This window comes from Vombatus ursinus, unplaced genomic scaffold (assembly GCF_900497805.2).
Source record: "Vombatus ursinus unplaced genomic scaffold, bare-nosed wombat genome assembly UNPS02009205.1, whole genome shotgun sequence".
NCBI classification, from domain to species: domain Eukaryota; kingdom Metazoa; phylum Chordata; class Mammalia; order Diprotodontia; family Vombatidae; genus Vombatus; species Vombatus ursinus.
In genome coordinates this window covers 53,972,554-53,984,193 of record NW_020948983.1, presented here as the reverse complement: position 1 = coordinate 53,984,193, position 11,640 = coordinate 53,972,554, and the positions used below count along the sequence as shown (strand labels likewise).

Below are 11,640 nucleotides of genomic sequence, written 5' to 3'. Positions count from 1 at the left end.
GGAGTCATTTTCTTCCTTAAAATTTGGGATCTCATTTTCTGATTGGTTGACTTTCTTTTCATAATCTTCTTGTTTTTCTTGTATTATTCTTATTTTTCTTTATAATTTTTCCTCAGTCTCATTTACTTTCAAAGTATTTTTTAGTTCTTCATTGAATTCTTTTTGGATAGATGAACATTTGATGTTACTCTTTGGGGTAGAAGAGTGTTTCTTTGCTTCGCTATCCTCTTCTGAAGACGAACTTCGATCTCCATTCCCGTAGTAGCTCTCTATGTTTGGATTCTTTCTCCTTTGCCTGTGCATTTTTTTTTTATAATAATTTAGTTTTTGTGACCTCTAACCCTGGGGTATGGGGGATCATGCCTGTGTTTTCCTCCTCAGTTTTCCATTCTGTCCTTGAACTTAAACCAAGACCTCCAGTCTCCTGTAGGTGCCCACAGTCAGGGGCATTCCCCTGTTTCTGCACTCACGGAGCCTGTCCTGGTTCTTTGTCGCCTCCACTGCTTCTCTGAAGCACAGCTAGATCTGGCTTTCCTTGTCAGCAGAGGTTCCTTACATCTTGCGGTAAAAGTTCCTGTGGCTGGGACTGAGGCAGCCTCTCAAATCAACTAACCCAGTGCTAATGCTGCTTGTTGTTAAAGGGGACCCTAGCATGGGGGTGTTTACTCTTCACAGGTGGGAAATCTAGTCCTGGGATTTTTCTTCAGATCTGTAATTGTATAGTGAGGACCCCTGTTCTGCCCCTATTCTTATTTGTTTTTAGGTGCTCTATGTTTGCCTAGAGGCATTATTTTATGTCTTTTGTGGAGGAAAATCTTGAGAGTTAGAAATTTTCTGACCTACTCTGCCATCTTCCCAGCATCCTCTCCCAGAAGTTGATTTTTTATATCCATCAGTTTTTTGGGTTTATTTTTTTTTTACACTTAGATTTCTGATTTGGGCTGAAGTCACCCTAGGTCATCTAGGAAGTTTCCATGGCTCTAACTGATTCTTAGCTTTCCTTACAGGGTTTTAGTTGCACTGGGGAGAGGAAAAGTAGAGGATTGGAGATTTTAGGAAGTAGTGAGAAAAAAATATGGCTAAATTATAGGAATGAATATGGTTAATTTTATTTTTACCTTCTGTTGAATGCCACTAAAGGCAAGCCTCCACCTGTCTCGTAATTCAGCGTTGTCATAAAAGGGTCAAAGAGTAAAAAGCATTTTTTGTTTGAGAAACCTTTCCTGGAGTATGGGAGGTAACTATGGGATGAAAACTTGTGATTGGTTGGCTTTTTGGGAGTGGGAGTGGGGAAGGGAATGCAATGTGGGTGAGAAGTGAGAAGAGTGAGTTTATAAGGAATATATATATATATATACACACACACATATATATACACACATATATATATACACACACATATATATAGAGAGAGTGTATTTTAAGTAAACTAAGTAGTATTTTAATTCTTATGTGTGTCCAGTTTTTATTTAAAAAAAAATTAATGTAGCCTCAGACACATAACACTCACTAGCTGTGTGACCCTGGGCAAGACACTTAACCCCATTGCCTAACCCCCCCCCCCCCCCCCCCCCCCGTATCTTTTTATTGGTACTTTTAAAAGTTTACTTTTGTTTCCAAATATATCTTTCTCATATATTCTTTGTAACAAAGATTTAAAAAAGGGAGAGGGAGGGGAGAAGAAGCAGTTCAGTTAAAACTAAGCTGCATATTCACCATGCTTGTGTTTGCAGCCTTTCATATCCATCGTCTCCTAACTCTGCGGTGAGGAGGGAGTCAATTGTAATCAAACCGAACCAAAACAAACAAACTTAAATGCAAGTTGCTATTTAGTAACTTTGGTTACAGATTTTAAATTGTTCATATTTGAATAGATGAAGCTATTTACAGCATTCAGTTAAGTATCATGCTAGGATTTGGGAATATTATTTCCCCACACTTTTCTCTGCCTTTTAAATGTACAGTGCTATTGAGCGCTATAATTTCTTCAGAATAGTATATAGGAACCTTATTAACTGGATCTTCACTGCATTAGAAATTCTCACATTTTGCTGATTTGTCTTTATCATATAGAATGACTCTTTTTGGAAGGAGGAATGTGTGAAATTCTTCTATTGGTGAAATAACTCCCATTATTCAGTTTTTTAGAAAGCTAAGTTTGAAAATCTTGATCTTTTCATGTAAATAAAAATAATTTGAAAATAATGTTAGAAACTTTAAAATTATTTAAGAAATGATTTTATCTGGATTATTTGATTGGAATGAATTATAATTAGTTTCCTTTTTTAAAAGCTTTATTGATGTTTTTTGTTCTTTAGGTTATAATCTTCTCCCAGTATAATTATCTCCATTGACTCAAGATGACACAGTGGATTTAACAGCATATGCTCCAATCTGCTCCCATAGATCCCTACCTCTCTGCTGAGAGAATACAAAACATGTTTTCATTATCTATTCTGTGGGATGAGATTAATTAATCTGAGTTTAGCTGCATAATAGTTTTGTTTTTCATTGCATTATTGTGGTCATTATATATAGTTTTTTTTGGTTCTTTGTTGTTAATTCTGTATCAGTTCATACAAGTCTTCCTACATTTTTCTGAATTATTCATCTTTGTCAGGTCTTATAGTGTAATAATATTTCATTACATTTACTTTCATAATTTGTTAAACCATTCCCTAGTTGATGGGCATTTGCTTCTTTTATGTTTTTTGCTATGGCAAATAATGATAAGAATATTCTTTCATATTTGGAGACTTTCTTCCTATTATTAATCTCCTTGGTGTCACATGTTTATCTTTCAATAAGATTGGGATGATGTTTCTAAAATGCTCTATCTTGAATCTATTCATTTCTGCTTGTTAAAACCAGAAAATTTGATGATTGCTGCTTTATAATACAATTTAAGATTCATCTAGAAGAACAGAAGGTCTAGAACATCAAGGGAATTAATGAAAAGAAATGCAGGGGAAGGTAGCCTAGCCATACCAGATCTTAAATTGTATTATAAACCAGCAGTCATCAAAACTACTTGCTACTGGCTAAGAAAAAGAGTGGTGAATCAGTGGAATAGGTTAGGTATGCAAGATACAGTAGTCAATGACTGTAGTAATCTATTATTTGATAAACTCAAAGACCCCAGCTTCTGGGATATTTGGCAAAAACTGCTGGGAAAACTGGAAAAGAGTATAGCAGAAACTAGGCATAGACCAAAATCTCACACCATATACCAAAATAAAAATAAAGTCAAAATGGGTTCATGATTTAGATATAAAGGCTGATACTGTAAGCAAACTGAGAGAACAAGGAATAGTTTACCTGTCAGATTTCTGGAGAACAGAAGAATTCACGACCAAACAGGAGATAGAGAACATTATGAAAGGCAAAATGGATAATTTTGATTACATTAAATTGAAAAATTTTTGCACAAAGCCAATGCAACCAAGATTAGGAGGGAAGCAGAAAACTGGGAAAGAATTTTTACAACCAGTGTCTCTGATAAGGGCTTCATTTCTAAAATGTATAGAGAACTAAGTCAAATTTATCAGAATACAAATTATTCCCCAATTGATAAATGGTCAAAGGATATGAACCGGCAGTTCTCAGGTGAAGAAATTAAAGCCAGACCTGTATGGACTGATGCTGAGTGAAGTGAGCAGAACCAGGAGAACATTGTACACAGTAACAGCCACATTATGAGGTGACTAACTTTGATAGATTTAACCTTTCTCAGCAATGCAAGGATCTAAGATATTTTCAAAAGTCTCAAGATAGAAATTGCTATCCACATCTAGAGAAAGAACTATTGGGTTAGAATACAGATCAAAGCATACTATTTGCTCTTTTTTTCTCTTATGTTTTGTTTTATTTCATCTTTCTTGTGGTTTCTCCTATTGGTTCTAATTCTTCCTTACAACATGACTAATGTGAAAATATGTTTAATAGGAATGTATATGTAGATATGTAGCCTATATCAGATTGCACATCATCTAGGAGAGGGAGAATAGAAGAGAGGGTTCTCAAGTGTATAGAAGTGATTGTTGAAAACTAAAAACTAAAAATAAATTAATAAAAAAGAGAGAAAAAAGAATACTTACTGCAGTCGAATAAAAAAAAGGATAAGAGTGGAAGATTATTGAAAGCATTATCTGCCTGTTTCTGAGAGGGCTTTCATGTCTAGGAAATTTTCTAACTAGTACATAAATTCCAGGACATATCCCTTTCTCTTCTTTTTTTCCAGTGTTAAAAATAACTGAATTTTTATAAAATCTTTTAAGTAGATACAGTCACAATAGAAAGTTACATGGCAAGGACTGCACCAAAAAAACCCAAACAAACCATCAAGACAGTGCTGTTGGGGCAGCTAGATGGCGCAGTGGATAGAGCACTGGCCCTGAAGTCAGGAGGACTTGAGTTCAAATTTGCCCTCAGACCAGACACTTGACACTTACTAGCTGTGTGACCCTGGGCAAGTCACTTAACTCCAACTGCCTTAAAAAAAAAAAAAAAGACAATGCTGTTGATTCAATAGTATTCCATGAGGCTAGAAAACCTGTTAACTTTGAAAGTCCTAGGAAAATACTGCACTTGTTTATAAACCACCTACTTATAAGACCATACTTTGAACCTTTCCTTTCCTTTCTTCTTTTATTTTTTTGCATGTTACAGTTAGAGAATTTCATATTCAGCCTTAAGCATTTTGCAGTTCTTTGCCGATCTTGTAGTTGAGTATCTTATCCCAATGTCTGACATTGTTGGATAGTTCTCATTAATCGCGGTCTGATGCTCATTTTCAGCATGTTCTGTGATTTTAGTAAGTTCCTTGGCAGTTTGTACATCATCAGTAAGAGTTACTGAGTACTAGACATCTTTGTGACTAACCAACTGAACGTTGCCATCTTCGTTGTAATGGATCTGAACTATTAGCACTCCAGCCACCTGAGCCATAGGTGGTGTGATGGTCAACTTCCACTCTAATCTCTAATGACCATTCCAGAAGTTTTTAAGGCTGAAATTGGTGACTCTCAATACAGACAATGACAGTCTTTTGCCCATTTGTAATTTTAGCATAAACAGTATGGAAGCCATTGATCATAAACAATATGGAATATTGATCTTTCATATAGACCCTTAGTGTGCTGTCACAGGACTCCCTCCATGACTGCAGAGCTCCATCTGTGTCCTCAGGTTAGGTCACTTGCTTCTTTGAGTAAGAATTCTCATGGGGAAGCATGAGTGATGGACTTGACAGCTATCTGTACCTTTTTATCCAACACCTGATCATTGAAGTTAGCCATCTTGGGCTGCTCTGGCAGTTTTATATTGCTACAGATTACTACTCATTCATGAGAAATGAAAGAAAAAACTAGAATATAAGCTGAAAATCAGAGAAAATCAATTTGAACTTCTAAAGTAAAATATTCTGCTAAGTTGAGATCAGCAAATACTAATGAAAAAGGATGATATTTTCAATAAAAGAAGCATTTCATTTATTCTTAATTAGTCAGAGATGATCATGAAATAAAAGTAACCTAAGGGAAACAGGTCAATATAACATAGAAAGATCAAATTAGCTGAATAATTGTTTACATTCTTCAGGGATAAGATGACTTTTTTTTTTTTTTTGAGAGAATGAGTGCAGTAGACCTCCCATCAAATAAGATAATATTTGTAAAGTGCTTCATACAGTACCTGTGTTCAGTTGTGTCCTACTCTTTGTGACCCTGTTTTGAGGTTTTCTTGTCAAGGGTAGCATAGTAGTTTATCATTTCCTTCTCAGGCTCATTTTACATTTGAAGAACTGAGGCAAGCAGGGTTAAGTGACTTGCCCAGCATCACATAGCTAGCGAGTATCTGAGGTCAGATTTGAACTCATGAAGATGAGTCTTCCTGGTTCCTGCACCATTTAGCTGCCCTTCTATAGTAAGTACTACATAAATATTTTCTTTCCCCTTCCTTGCTATACAGAAGCCACTTAGAGGAGGTACTGTGAATATATAATGAATATAACATAATGAATCATGACTATGAATAATTCTGAAAAACATTGAAAGACTTTTATGAACTGATTCAGGGAACTAAGAGAACAGTATACACAATAATTATTGCAAAGTAAATTAAGACAACACTAGAAAACAACAGAATTCAGGCCAAATAGAGTGGCCAATGTTGTTTCCAGATGACTGATACTAAAACACATTTCCTTCGTTTGTGTTTAAGAAATGTTGAAGTGTAGTAGCAAAAGGTTACATATGCTATTTCAATTGCAATCTCCACATTAGATGGTTCTGCTTATATTTTTTGAGGGAAGGTACTATGGTGAAGGCTATTTATTGGGAATCGTTGTATCTACAAAATGTAACAATTTTTAAAAAATGACTAAGTGGATAAGGGAGATTATTAGTCTTTTTACTCAGAGAACAGTCTGGGCTCCTATGGGTCAAAACAACATTGGTCCTGTATATATAGCTGAAAAATTTTCTAATATACTAACATAACATTGTCATAGTAACTTAGTTCATATTTGGCCCTATAGAACAATGATAGTCAAGTCAACAAGCATTTATTAAGTGTCTTCTGTGTTGAATACTGGGAATACAAAGAAAAGGGAAAATATTCTGCTGTCAAGGAGTTTACATTCTAATGGAGGAGACAAAAATGAAAACTAATGTGTATGAACAAGATCCGTGCAGGATAAATTCGAGATAATCTCAGAAAGAAGGTACTAAGATTAAGGAGGAGTAGGAAAGGCTTCTTGCAGAAGGTGAAACTTTAGCTGAGACTTGAAGGAAGCTCGGAAAGCCAGGAAGTAGAGATGAGGAGGGAAGGAGTTCCTAACATGAGGGAAAGCTGGAGAAAATGCGAGCAGTTCAGAGATTAGTGTAATTTGTGGGAAGAACAGGAAGCATCATAGAGTATATGGCAAGAATAAATGGTAGGCAACTCGAAAGGTAAGGGGTAAGTTTATGAAGGTCTTTAAAAGCCAAAAAAAAAGTGGATTTTATATTTGATACTAGAGTTGATTGAATAGGGGAGTGACATAGTCAGACTGTGCTTGAGGAAGATCAGTTGGGTTGGAAGATGGACTGAAGTAAGGAGGAACTCGTGGCTGCAGACCAATCAACCAGCTATTTCAGTAGTCCAGGAATGAGTCGTGAAGGCTTACACCAGGGTGGTGGCAGTGTCTCAGTGAAGACAAGGTGTTTCAAGGGTAAAATCAACTGGACCTGGCAACAGATTGGATATGGGGATGAGAGTGATAAATTGAGGTTGATGCCTAGTTTGTAAGCCTGTGTTACTGAGAGGATAATGATGATAATATCCTTGGTAACTAATCTGGATTAGAGAAATTCTTGAGAAAGCAAAGTACAATGTAGTTGTCCTGGTTGCATAGAGACTGTCTTCTGAAATAGCCAACACTCCTAGTGATCCTTAATATGAAGCAAAATGTGAACATAAAAGGAGATGTATGTAATATAATATAATGTGTGTAAATTCCGTTGGCAAGTTTAAAGTACTATATAAATAGCAATTATTGTTATTATTATCATTATTATTACTAATATTTCCAGTAAGGAAGTTACATCATTTGTTTTTTGATACAGTTAGTTATTTCTTTTAAGATTTCTTCACAACTGCCTCAAATTCCCTCTAATTTTTGTGGACAGTAGTTGTGTCTGTTTACTTTTTCATGTTTAAAAGAAATAAATTAAAGATAAATGTAATCTCTATTGCTCAAGTTAGAGATTTTTACATAGGCCTCTCAAAATAAAAAAGTTAGGTCCAAAATTTTTTTTTTTAATCTTGAAAGTTGTACTTCATTATCCTGTTTTATCTGCTTTATTGAATGTTAATCTGGAGTGGGTATACTGCTTTCAGATTGCTTCTGAATAACACTGTTATTCAGTCCTTAAGTAATTCATTTTAAACGTTTTCAACCAACTAGTTTCATTTACTGAAAGATTAATTTCCTTGTTTGTACTTCTGAGTGACTTTCCCAGGGCCATAGATGTAGAAAATAGTGGAGCTGGGTGGAATCCTCACTTCAGATTCCAAACTCTTAACACCTTTTGTTTGTTGCATTTTGACTCAAAATCTGTCACATTAATATTTTTGTGACCTCAGGCAAGTTGCTTCTCTTCTAGGCCTCATTTTTCTCATTTGCAAAATTAGAGTGTTAGGCTTTCATGTCCCCTAAGATTCCCCCATCTTTAAATCCTATCATTTAGAATTCTACAATGAAGGATTTTACTCCTAATTGTGAAATCTATATAATATTTTTTTAAAAAAAACTTAAGGCGACAGTTTTACAAGTTGGATTTGACTTTATGTCTTGCTTTTCTACAGACAAAAAAAAAGAGAGGAGAAAATCAGCACAACTGATAAGTACATTAAAAAAATCTGGAAATATGTGCCATGTGTTGTGCCTATGGACCTCCTCCACCCATGAAGGGGTGGGATCGGGGTGTCTTCTCATATTTCTTCATCTGAGTCATACTGAACGTTTATAGTTTTGTTATATCCACGTTTGATTTTTTTGTTGGTGGTCTGTCTTTTCCAGCTCACACTCTGTCCCATGGCTGGTAACTTTAGCACCTAAGTTCAAAATGATCTTTCTAGAACCATGGCTTATTCGTTTATCAGCCTCCTCTGCTGTGTCTTTGCTCCACCTCATTCACATACAAATTTTCATATCTTTGATCTCAGTATCATCTATGATGGTTCTACCTTCCTAATCCAGAACTTGATCCGAGGGATATAAATACACTCAGAGAGTTTACATTTTGATTCTGAAGAAAGAACACATGTTTAAAAAAAACCAAAAAGCTCAGCAATGTAAGATACTACATATATAGAAATGGCACAGATAGTAAGTATGTAGAGATTGTTATGGGAAGGAAGGATCACTGTGGGCTTAACTATTCAGCAAAAGTTTTATGAAGAGTTAGAAATTGGGCTGGGCCTTAAAAAATGGTAAGTCATAGGAAAGGGGGGTTGGGAGAAGGGATATTCCAGGTGTGAATAGTGTGGTTGAAAACCTGGGAGGAAGGAAGTAATGCTCATTTTGTGTTCCAAACTCAATTAACATAACAGCTTAGTTTGGTGTCTTTGTGAGAGTAAGAGGGTTTGAAAAAGGAAAGTAGTGAAAAATAACTTTAGGAATATAAGTAGGAGCCATATTATGAAGGACCTTCAATACCTGATTCCAGAGTTTGTTATTTCATTCTGTAGCCACTGGAAAATCAATAAAGGTTTTTGAGCAGGAGGAGGAGATATTTTATTTGCTACCTTTGTCAGGGTTTTTTCATAGGGTATCATAGAGATACAATCATTATTTTAAAAGAAAGTTTGTTGTCTTGATTGCTTTTTTATTTTTTTGCTTTGATTTCTTAAAAGAGTGGTAGTGCAGATACTATGAATGTTACTGATCCTTGATAATAAAAGGGCAGTGTGAATTCTAAATGCATAATTTTCAAACTGAGCCTTGCCTGTGCATTTTTATATCATATTAGTAGCAGGTAAAATGTTTGTTGTGTTTTGTAAGCATGCTACAGAACATGCTTTTCCTGGGTGGATGCGCTTTAGGCTCTTTCTGGAGGTTTCTAAACGGACAACTACTACATGTTTGGTCTTTTAGTACATATGTGCAAGTATGTGTGGGTAATGAAAACTAGTCAGTTAATCAAGTAAGGTTAAATTAATCTGAAGTGTAGTGGCTGATGGCGAATTTTTTTTTTTTTTTTGGTGAGACAGTTGGGGTTACGTGACTTGCCCAGAGTCACACAGCTAATGAGTGTTATGTGTCTGAGGTCACATTTGAACTCAGGTCCTCCTGACTCCAGGGCTGGTGCTCTATCCACTGCGGTACATAGCTGCCCTGAATATTTTTTTAAAAGGTAAAAATTACTTTCCTCATGTTAACTGTTATAATGAAAATGTAAAATTCCGAAGAAATGCCATACAAGGTAGTACATTTTTCAAAATATATCAAATTTTAATATTATGTTAATATTTACAATTTAAGAAAATGCATTATTTGCATGTTAATGAATTATCTATAATCTACCCCCTTACCTTTAAAAGAAAAGACAGTATAATTTCACACAAGAAAAGACAGTATAATTTCACACAAACACCCAAAGTGGGATATTATTAATCCAATGTTTTTGTTTTGCTATTATCTTTGACTCCTGGCTTCTTTCAAGTTTCAGATAATATCCCACTTTCTGTAAGAAGGCTTTTCCAATTCCATTTAATTCTATTGCCTTCCTTCCACTTACAAGTTTCAGTTCATCCTGTCGATTTTGTGTTTGTACATAGCTTTTTGCTTATTATCTCCTCCGTTAGATTGTGAGCTTCTTGAGAGCAGGCACTGTCTTTCACCTTTCTTTGTATCCCCAACCCTTAGTTTGGTGCCTGGCACGTAGTAGGTACTTAATGAATGTTTATTTACTTTTTTTCCCCCCACGAAAGAGGATCAGGGAGAAAGACATATTCACTGATGATACAAGAATAAGAAAATGAGAAATTTTACCTTTGTCATGTTTTTGTATTAAATTAGGTAATTTGGGGCCCTATCCCACGTGCTTCATTTTTCTTTACCAGCAGAATATACATTTTAAAAGTACATTGTTTTCTGAGTTGCTTCTGAGCAGAATAAGGGTGTGTGTGTGTGTGTGTGTGTGTGTGTTTTCTTTTTGAACATAGGGAAACATATCTTAACATTTTGCCTCCCATAATGCTAGGAACAAAAATAAATAATTATGTATGATATCTGTAAGATGTTTATTATGTGTACTGTTGTACTTGCATAGCATCATGAGAGGCAAAAGCCACAGTGTAGTTATACCATTTCACACCCATACAAACAAAATAAACATCTATGGTATAAACAATGTACTTTATATACAGAAACGAACTAAATTTGATTTGATTCATCAAGCCTTTCTGCACTAGGTCCTGTGCTAGGTGATTGGGGTACAAAAACAAAAATAAAAGTTCCTGTATTTAAGGAGCAGGGACGGTTTCATTTGTTTCAACTCATAATAAATTATAATAGCGAAATGACTATTAGAATTCCTTTTTTTCCCAGAGAGATTTAAGAGATGAATTGCAAAGACAAACATATCTTTTGTTTAGGGAAAATTGTTTTGGAGGTACATGATAAATGTTAACTGTGTATTTGCTTGTTTTGAGAGTTACCTGAATTACCAAAAGATTTAATCCGAAAACTATCACGATTATCAAGTACTATATAATTCTCACGTAGCTAGCTTGAGGTATTTGGCCTTCCCAAATGTTATATAGCTTTTGACATCTCATAGTTTTATTGGGGCCTTTTCCTCTTCAGTCTTACTTTCACCTTGTAATTTAGCATGTAGATGTTTGGTATATAGGAATCTGATCATGTCATTTTTCCACCACACATTCAGCTCATGAGGAAAACCAGACCAGAATTTTAGTTTTTCTGTTTTTATTCTTGAACTTATTTGCCATTTCCAAAGGTTTCAGCTAGTCACTTTCAAGAACTGTTCTTTCTCACATAATAACTTAGTGTTGTGAGTAGAGCCAGCTCTGACTAAATAGAAATGTTGCTTCGTTGTTGACAAGTTAACACTCTAAAATGTGAAACTCCAGTTC

The 11,640-nt window shown here is 35.2% G+C and overlaps 1 pseudogene; it reads right to left on the bottom strand.

The window, feature by feature from the left end:
- Window positions 1-4,668: 4,668 nt before the first annotated feature.
- LOC114035683 lies at window positions 4,669-8,495 on the bottom strand (annotated as a pseudogene).
- Window positions 8,496-11,640: the final 3,145 nt, after the last annotated feature.